Here is a 9,179-nt window from a genome sequence, read left to right as displayed (position 1 = left end):
AAATATAACGTTAAAATTGAAATAAAACAACAAAATTTAAATTAATTATAATATAGACAACATTTAACATCATAATTACGAGATTCAAATTCCCACTCTCTAAACTGTATGTGTGCCATGTTGTGTAGCTTAAAATCAAACGATCTTGCTTATAAAGTGACAATGTATGTATACCCGCACTCAAATGCACGCGCGATCTAGATTATATGGAATGGAAATATTAAATTAAACTACTACCTTCAATATCATGGAAGTGATTTAGCAGTGCAAGACACTTCACTTGATAATTCATTTTTTTACATTCATAATTATATCTTTATTCTTTCCGAAGGTCTTTCAAGCAAAACTTTTCAAAATTGATGGTTTTAATCTTTAAGTTTTATCACTCAGGTTTTGCTATTAATTGCACTGACCTAATTTTTTAAAAAAATGATTTTATTCTTTTTTTACATTTTAAAGATCAAGAACATTAAAGAAGTCATTAAATACAACCAATAATTTTTCTATAATTTTTCCGTTGTTGCTCTTTTATAATGCCCTTATTCTGAGAATAGAATGGCCAATATTTTAAATAATTTTAATAAGTATTAATTATGAAACAATTCTATTCAAAAGGATGAAATACAAAATATTTGTCTCGAAATTTTATTTTCCGAACCAAATGTAAATATTGGAAGAATTATTTGAATTGTGTATTCTTCGTATCTTAGCCATTTCCTTCGAGAACGTTTGTAATTTGATTATCTTGCTTATGTATCACCATATTCTAGCCAAATATATGATATGGCCACTGTGGTTTTCGCCTTATTCTGTCGTTGTGACGGCAAGTAATGCATGAATATAACATTATTATTTTCTTTTTTGCTATTTGATTTAAAAAAAGATGACTAACATACATTGGCCCATAAATTAAGAATAATTCAGAATCACAGGGATATCGAACTCTTAAGTAAAAATTCCAAATGTAGAATTGTTACTCACATCTTCAAGAATAATATGCAAATTACAGGATGTCACCAAATAACACCGATAATATGTATCAATGACGGAAGTGTAAGGAAATTTTATTATATAAGGAATGATGGCAAAGAAGTAAAATTGTTCACAAGCGTTCTGTAAGATTATCAGTTCTATAACTGAATAGTTATGACACAGAGGACGCACGTGGATGATTTTTTACGTTGTACAATTATCGGCCGTCTGGAATGTGGGCATACTCAGAAGGAATCGCTTAAAGTGTCAACATTAGGCTTTGGAAACGATTCCAAGATGATGAAAATGTCAGTAAACATTACAGTACAGATCGTCTCTGAGTTACGACGCCAAACGACCAATATTTGGCAGCAACTACCCAAAGAAGCAGACGGAACAAAGCATTAGACCTGTCTCATCAGCTATCTTCAACCACGGGTACGGCAGTTTCAATGCAACAGAGTACAGGCGTTTGGACCATATTGGTCTATATTCTCGCTGGTCTATCAGATATGTTTCACTCAACGCAGCTCATTGTCGCCAGCTGTTAGCCTCGAATAGAGAACATGATATTGACTAGTGGGCTTGTGTGATGTTTCCTGACGAGTTCAATATTAGCTTGCAATCTGATTTCCGTAGGATTTTCATACAGAGAACGCCAGATGCCTGTTACCACCAAGAAGACATCATTGAACGACACCGTTATGGTGGTACAAGATTGCTTTTTTGGGTGGAATTAGGCTGCAGAACAGATTTGCATGCTCAAATCGAAATTACAATAGTCCAAATTTATCGTGACATCACTAAGGAACAATACACACGTTTATTTAGGAGTGTCATGGGCACAAAATTTGTGTTTATAGATATCAACGCTCTTTCTTTCCGTGAAAACATCGTAAAAAAATGCCTTTAATCTGAGGATATCACCCGTATGGAATGACCATCATTATCACTTGACTTGAATCGATAGAGCATGTACAAGATATGCTTGGCCGACGAGTTGCAGCCCGTTAACTACTTCCTACATGTATACTGGAATTTCAGAGTGAATTGCTTGCTAAGTGAAGTAATTTTACCCAAAACCAGCTTAATAATTTGATACTCAGCATGCCTACGAACTGTATTTTATCCTCTGGGTGACATACAATGTATTAAACATCCTAAAAAACATGTGAAATTAAGTTTTTGCAAGGAGGTATTTTTTGTTATTGCTCCAACTAGCAAAAGTCGCAATTTTTATGAATGTTATCATATATACACCATCTTTTCTTGTTCTTTTTCTTTTGTTTAATAAAAGGGCTTTATAAATAAGTTTGTTTTGTTTCTGAACCTTTATTTGACGAAGCTGGCATTATCCTTAATTTATAGATATGAGTGTGTTTTTTTATCTTTTGCAGTCTTCTAAAAATGGAATTCAAGGCATTTAAATCCCCTCCAATTTATCACTTGATTTCCTAATATATCTCAATAATGATCTAAAACTCTCTTTCTTGATAAACAAAAATTAATTTTTTCATTATTTTATTCTGAAGAAATTCCTAAAGTATTTCCGTATGTTAGTTATAAGTATCGAATTTAATACATTTGACGTTAGCAGCTAGATAGCAAAAATTCTTCTGTACATTCATGTTTTTCAAATACAATCAGCAATAAAAATTATGGTAGTATGTCAATTATGTAATCATTTTTGAAAGAAATGACTATCAACATGTCATCTATTTTGTTTTGTGGGTTTAGATTACTTGTTTATTTATTGATTACTTCAGTTTGGATGATTGTGTTTGAATGAAATTTATAAATATTTAAATTTTTTATTATTATAAGACATATATAACAATCTATTTAAAAATTGTATGTATGTCATATTCATGAGTATAGCTTCAATATTCATAGTATACTTTCTGATGTTCGATTGGAATCTTTTATAAACATTGTTCCATCTGCGAAAGTTATATAAAGATATTAAAAATCTTTAGAATATTAAAATTGAAAATATTAATATTAGAAATATTATATTATTTTAAGGTATTCTATATTTTCTCAACAACATATTTTCATGTTAATGATGAAACATACATTTTTCATGTCAACTGCTGATTTTTAAAAATTTTTAAGAAAGAAATTAAGGATTTTTTAAAAAAAACATTAAGTGTTTTTAGAAATAATCTTTAAAATTCTGAAATGTGCAATGACATAATATCATATGGATCCGGTTGAAAAAACAATTTTATAATGAAAAATCGTTACAAAACAAAAGTAACATTTATTATATAACAAAAATTCTAAAACAAAATTTACTAATAAATGCAATTGTGCAATTGATATCCATTTAGTGATGTATCAGAGTAGAAACACATTTAAATAGCTGCTGAATTTTATTAATTCGAACTTAACTTTGACAAGAGTAACTAAGATAAGTGTTGTTGACTGTTGGAAAATAGGATAAATAATCTAGAGATGTAATTCAACACTTCAGAATTTGATACAAATATTATACTTGAAATGCAATGTGTTCCAAGGGAGGTTTTAGACGCCTTCAAAAATATATTTTTGTAGCATTTTCTTTTCTGAAAAAGAAAATGATATTCAAATTAAAAATAAAGTATAAAAGAATGAAGTATAAAAATATCGGCATATTTAGAAAATAATTATTTTAATAATATAATACAAATCCATTGTTTACAATTTATTTCCTTTAAAATTTAGTTTATTCTTTTATAAGATATGTCTTTATAATGTGGAATTTAAAGTAATTCATGAATATAAAAGGAGAACGATACTGTTGAACAATAACTTACTAAGAACGATTAATTTCGAAACTTTATAAAAATGGCAATCTTACTTCGTATTATTTCAGATAAATGAAGAGAGCTTCTTCAGTTTTTTAATAATTCTTTTGACGCATATATATGCAGGAATTACTTATCGCGTATTATTTCTCTTTTCTAATTTTTGGAAATGATATGGTACTTTTTAAGAGAATTTAAATTCTCTACATATTAGAAAGTCGGATAAAAAGAATATTTCAAACTTTAATTTTCACTAAATATGTGTGATTAGCAAGAAGTAATATTACGATCGAATTTTTCATCGTAATTGTAATCAAACTTTAAAGGATTTTTCGAGCAGTAAATTTACTGTTTTAAAATCTGTGAATTTACAAATAATTTTAGAAATGTTTTTGAAATAAAACTTTATTAGTTAGTAATTCTGAAAATTTGCCAAACGCCTATTTTCAAATAAAACTGGAAATTGTTAACTAGGAATTTCAAGGGCATCAAATAATATGATTTGAAGTTGCATTACATATGAAAATAAATTCTTTCCAAAATAATTAACCAGTTTTCGAAAAACTTTTATGACATTACTTGTATTTTAAATCTTTCAAAAAAATTATTAGTAGATGTGTTATAAATTAAAATTTTCTTCTTGTGTTACAATATTTAAAAATTTTTAACTGATTTTAATTTTGTTTTCTTCATATAGTAAATTAAATTAAATTATGCCAAATATGCTACTACTATTACTCCACATCACATCACTGTTCTTAGAATTTAACTAAATATCTGAATAAATATGTAAATTTATGAAATAAACTGATAACGTTTTACTTAAATTAATTGCATTAAAAATGCTTATTTTTATGGCCCCCAGGTCTTTCTTGGCAGTTTTGGATTAAGTCATATCACTGACTCTCCGACCCGCCCGAAGGCACATGGATAAAATAACTGAATAACCAGACCGCCGCTACAGTAACACTGGCGGGAACTGTGATTGATACCTAAGGGCCATCACCAGCCACGGTACAACCCTTCCCTTAGGAAGTACATCCTGTCATCGATTGGAGGAGCCAGACCTCCACCTTTTCATGAACCCTCTTGGATGGCATGAACCAAACACCATGACGGAATCTTCTCATCCTCAACTACAAGATGCAACCCGGGGGGGGATTTAAATTATGCTAAGATAGCCATGCTAAGATTTCGCTTACGTGGTTGCAGACCTGAGTTTATTTGGCAATTTTCAAATTTCTTAAAGAATACCAATGCGTAAATGACAATTACGAATCGCCAAGTTGGATTTGACAGTTTGAATCTTTTGGCGATTTATTGCGGGAACCACAAAAATGAAGAAGTACCAAATTATCTTACTTTTATTCTGAATTTCTACACTTTGCATTTCTTGCCGTCCTGTTAGAAAAGAAATTGCAATAAGCAATTATTATATAATGAAAAGTAATGCTTAATATTAAGTGATTTAATTGATAGTATTACCGCTAATAAAAGAAGAATAAGATTTTCTTCTCAGCTTTCTTGTCCACTTTCACAATGCTCCCATTTTCATGTTTAGATTAGTTATAAATCGGAGAGCGGTGAGTATACATTTCGGAAAACTATTTTTTTTTATTGATTGATTTACAGTAATTTTTTAATTTTGATACAATTCTAATATCAAGATACTATACCAGCCTTCATTTATTCAGTTTTTAGATTTTTATCAAGTTTATATACATACAAATGAATAGTATTAGGTAGTAATGAATAATAGGTAAGGTATCAATCGAAATATTAAACATATCTCGAATTTTGATATTAAAACCAGACATTAAAATTTCAGTAATTTGCTTTCATATTCTATTTTTTATTTCCCCGTACATAAAGACTCCAATTTTCTCAATTCTCCAATTTTTGGGCTATTAGTTTCACAAATTGAGATACTACCGAGTAATAGACAGACAGACATAATGGAATTTTCAGAGTAAGGAATATTTAGAATCTGCATGAAAGTACCGAGAATAAACATTTTAACGATTGTAAGATTTTTTTTATATGAATACGCGAAGAAAGGCAATAATTGAAAATAACAGAAAACGGAATATGAATTAAAGATGATATATTATATTGTATATAATACAATAATTATGCAATTTACAATCTTTTATTATAAATTAAAACTTTTTGTTAAGCTTAAACAACAAAAGTCAACATACCTCTTTAATGGTTAGGACCTGCAAAAAAAAATTTCAAAAGAATATTCGTTACTGTGCATTTGGTAGTTATGAAATATTAGAGAAAAATATATCATTTAATATAAAGTTAAACAGCATGTAAATCTGTTTTAATTTTCCTATTACTCCCATGTATTTCGATATTCTAATAACATATTAATATTATTTTAGAAAAAAAAATCGCAATAAACTTTTTTTACTATTTTATTATTACATATAGATTTTTAAAAAATGTTGCTTTCATATAGAATTATTTAAATTGAACTATTTTAGTTACAAAATTAATTAGATATTTTGCTTGGTGATCATGAAATCAATATACATTTATTTTTCTTATTTATTCACTAACTTAATTTTTTTTTCTTTTTTTAAGCATAATTGTTTTACCCTTTAGTACGAAATTTAAATATTTGATTACCTATTCTGCATCCATTTAGATTATTTTGATATTTGAAATTAAGGATTTCATTTTTTTTTCGATGCTAATAGAAAAATGGATAACTGAGTAAAACTGATAACTGAGATTTTGGCTTTCATTTGGTTACCCAATGATTATATTTTTTATTTGTCATGACAACTTGTTGAAAGATGATTAAATATTGTTCTTTTGAATTACGATTGTAATTATTTTGTGAATAAATTTTCTTATGTTTAGTTGAAAGCAATTTTCCTTTATCAAAGTGGTTTAATTATATTTTTTATATAAGAAATACGAATTAACGCCATAAGACATTTTTATCAGTACTAATAATGAAAAATTCCAAATTGCTATAAATCGATAGCTATTTACTATTAACTTGAATCTAGAACTATGAATTAATAATTACATGTTTCAATTTTAAATAAAATATTTTGTAATATTATTCTTCAAAAATCAAATGCATGTAAGATAATTTTTGTTTTTCTTTTTTCAGGAATGAATGAAACAAGAACTACTTAGAAGTTTTCAAATTTAATAATATTTGGCTTATATATTTTCCTTTGATTAAAATTAATTTTGAATTTATTGCTTGAATTTTTCCGTTAAGTTTATATTATAAGTAGTAGTTTATTTTCAAAAAAAGTACTAAACATGTTATATGTCATTTGATATTTTTGCTATTTTTTGAATTATAGTAAGTGTAAAGATTCATTTTCCATTTTTTTTAAATAAATAAATTAAAAAAACATTTCAATTTAAAATTAATATTAATGGATAATAATTGTTGAAGTATACTCACAGAAGTTCTTTGGCCCTTCTGTAATGCGAATGAATAAAACATATTGAGATCAAGCATGAAAAGGTTTATGTTAAAGCATATAAATATATTTCAATTAAAAATAAGAGAATGAAAAAGACAAAATATTTTGAACTATTTTTGACACAATATTTTAAAACTCAAAGGATCATAACCAAAAAATGTTAAAAACACTTCAATTCCTATTCCAATAATAAATTTTTTTTTATAATAAGGATAATACAATTTTATAATTATACTAATTAGTTTATTTAATCAATATGAGGTTAGAGGAATTTTTATATAGTATAAAAAAGTACTTACGGGCAAAGTAATATCCTATTGGAACGGAAAAAAGAAGGGAGAAAGAATTAATGAATATATTAGATAAAGAAGCTCATGAAATTATTATGGAAACATCTTTCTAAGAAAATCTATTATAACTGGCAGAGTTGTAGTATATTGAACCTCTATTCTATTAAATTTATTTTGATTATTGATGAACTCGCAAAATAATGCAAAATCAAAAACAGGAGTTACTTACTGAGCAACAAAAGATCTAAAATATGAAAATAACAGAATGAAGTGAATGTAAATAAATCAGAACAAAATTGTATTATTTATTTGGCAATGAACGAATAAAAAAAGACCATGGGTCACAACATCAATGAAATATTTCTTGAAAAAATTTAATAATTATAAATTTGAAGACTTCAAATATATATAGCATATAAAATAGGATTTGTGAATTCTGAAATGCTGTTTTGGATTTATTTAAAAAGTAATTAAAATACAATCAAAATAATACTTAAATGCTATTAAACTTATATTTAAAAATAGTTTTACAAGTAAAAAAAATCCCTTATAAATCATTAATCCAAAATAAGTAATTGATTATAAATTTTAAAATAATATAATAGAAATCTTATTATAATCCCACAATTTATGTCTTTCTCTGACCAATGTTGAACAAAGGTCATAAAAAAATCTTAATACCCTAAAAGTAGGTACATTTCCGAATATTTAATTCAAATTTTGAAAAATGTAATTATTTTTTTATAAATTAAAATATGAAAGAAGAACAATTAAAATTCAAAATTCTAGGATGATTAAAAATTTAAATGGAAGTCGAATTTAATGAAGGCTTGTGTAACACACAATAATTGGAGTTTTCGGCTGATAACTTTAATTTTTTCTAATTATCTTAATTCACCGCTAGGAGTGAAATAAGTTTAATTTTCTTACTGCTGATACAGCCAGGATATTAGTTAGAAAACTTATAAAGGTCATAGATATTACAATAAAGGGTAAATTAAGTTTTAAAATTTTAAAATTATAGAGAATGCTGAAATTCTCTATAATTTTAAAATTTGCTAGAAGGGATTGTCAATAAATATGTCATTATTGTATTAATTGTTCCGTTTTTATCTAATTTTCGTATCGAATTGATTCTGGCATATCTTTAAATAAACAGTTCCTTTTCGATAAACATATCGGCATTGAGTTTTTAGTATGTTATTTATATTTCTTGTTTCTTCCTTGCTCTAATATGTCTTATAATGCCGTATAATTTCTTTAGTAAACTACAATTATTTTCTTCTGTTTTTCTGCATGAGAGTGTTTTTTAATTCAATAACAAACATTACAGAATTAACATATAACAAACAGCATTTCAGAATTATTTGTCTTTCAATATTCTTTCAGTTAATTGGATACATAAGATGGAAGTTAAAGTCATAAGCAATTCAAAATTAATTTATATACAAAGCTATAAGTAATAAAATAAAATTGCCTATAAAACTGGTTTTAAAGAAAATATTATGATAGATATTTAAATTTTTGAAATATTATATACTTTTAACAGGAGTTATATAAGAATATTTTCTGTATAACATACCCATAGGTGGAACTAAAGAAGAAAAGAGAAAAAATTATATTAGAGCGATGATTAATTTAAAATTTTCAGAGGGAATTATTTTTAT

At 26.5% G+C, this 9,179-nt stretch overlaps 1 long non-coding RNA gene across 1 annotated transcript; it reads right to left on the bottom strand.

Moving 5' to 3' along the window:
- Window positions 1-3,215: 3,215 nt before the first annotated feature.
- On the bottom strand, window positions 3,216-9,105 carry LOC129960206 (uncharacterized). The gene is made up of 7 exons (XR_008783558.1): window positions 9,095-9,105; window positions 7,742-7,756; window positions 7,522-7,536; window positions 7,201-7,218; window positions 5,963-5,980; window positions 5,124-5,162; window positions 3,216-3,539 (listed from the first exon to the last, which is right to left on the bottom strand). It is a non-coding gene; the product is annotated as an uncharacterized LOC129960206 (long non-coding RNA).
- Between the last annotated feature and the right edge of the window lie 74 nt (window positions 9,106-9,179).

The sequence above is a fragment of the Argiope bruennichi genome, chromosome 2 (genome assembly GCF_947563725.1).
Source record: "Argiope bruennichi chromosome 2, qqArgBrue1.1, whole genome shotgun sequence".
NCBI classification, from domain to species: Eukaryota; Metazoa; Arthropoda; class Arachnida; order Araneae; family Araneidae; genus Argiope; species Argiope bruennichi.
The sequence above is the reverse complement of the archived record's forward strand: the minus strand, read 5'-3'. Positions and strand labels throughout refer to the sequence as shown.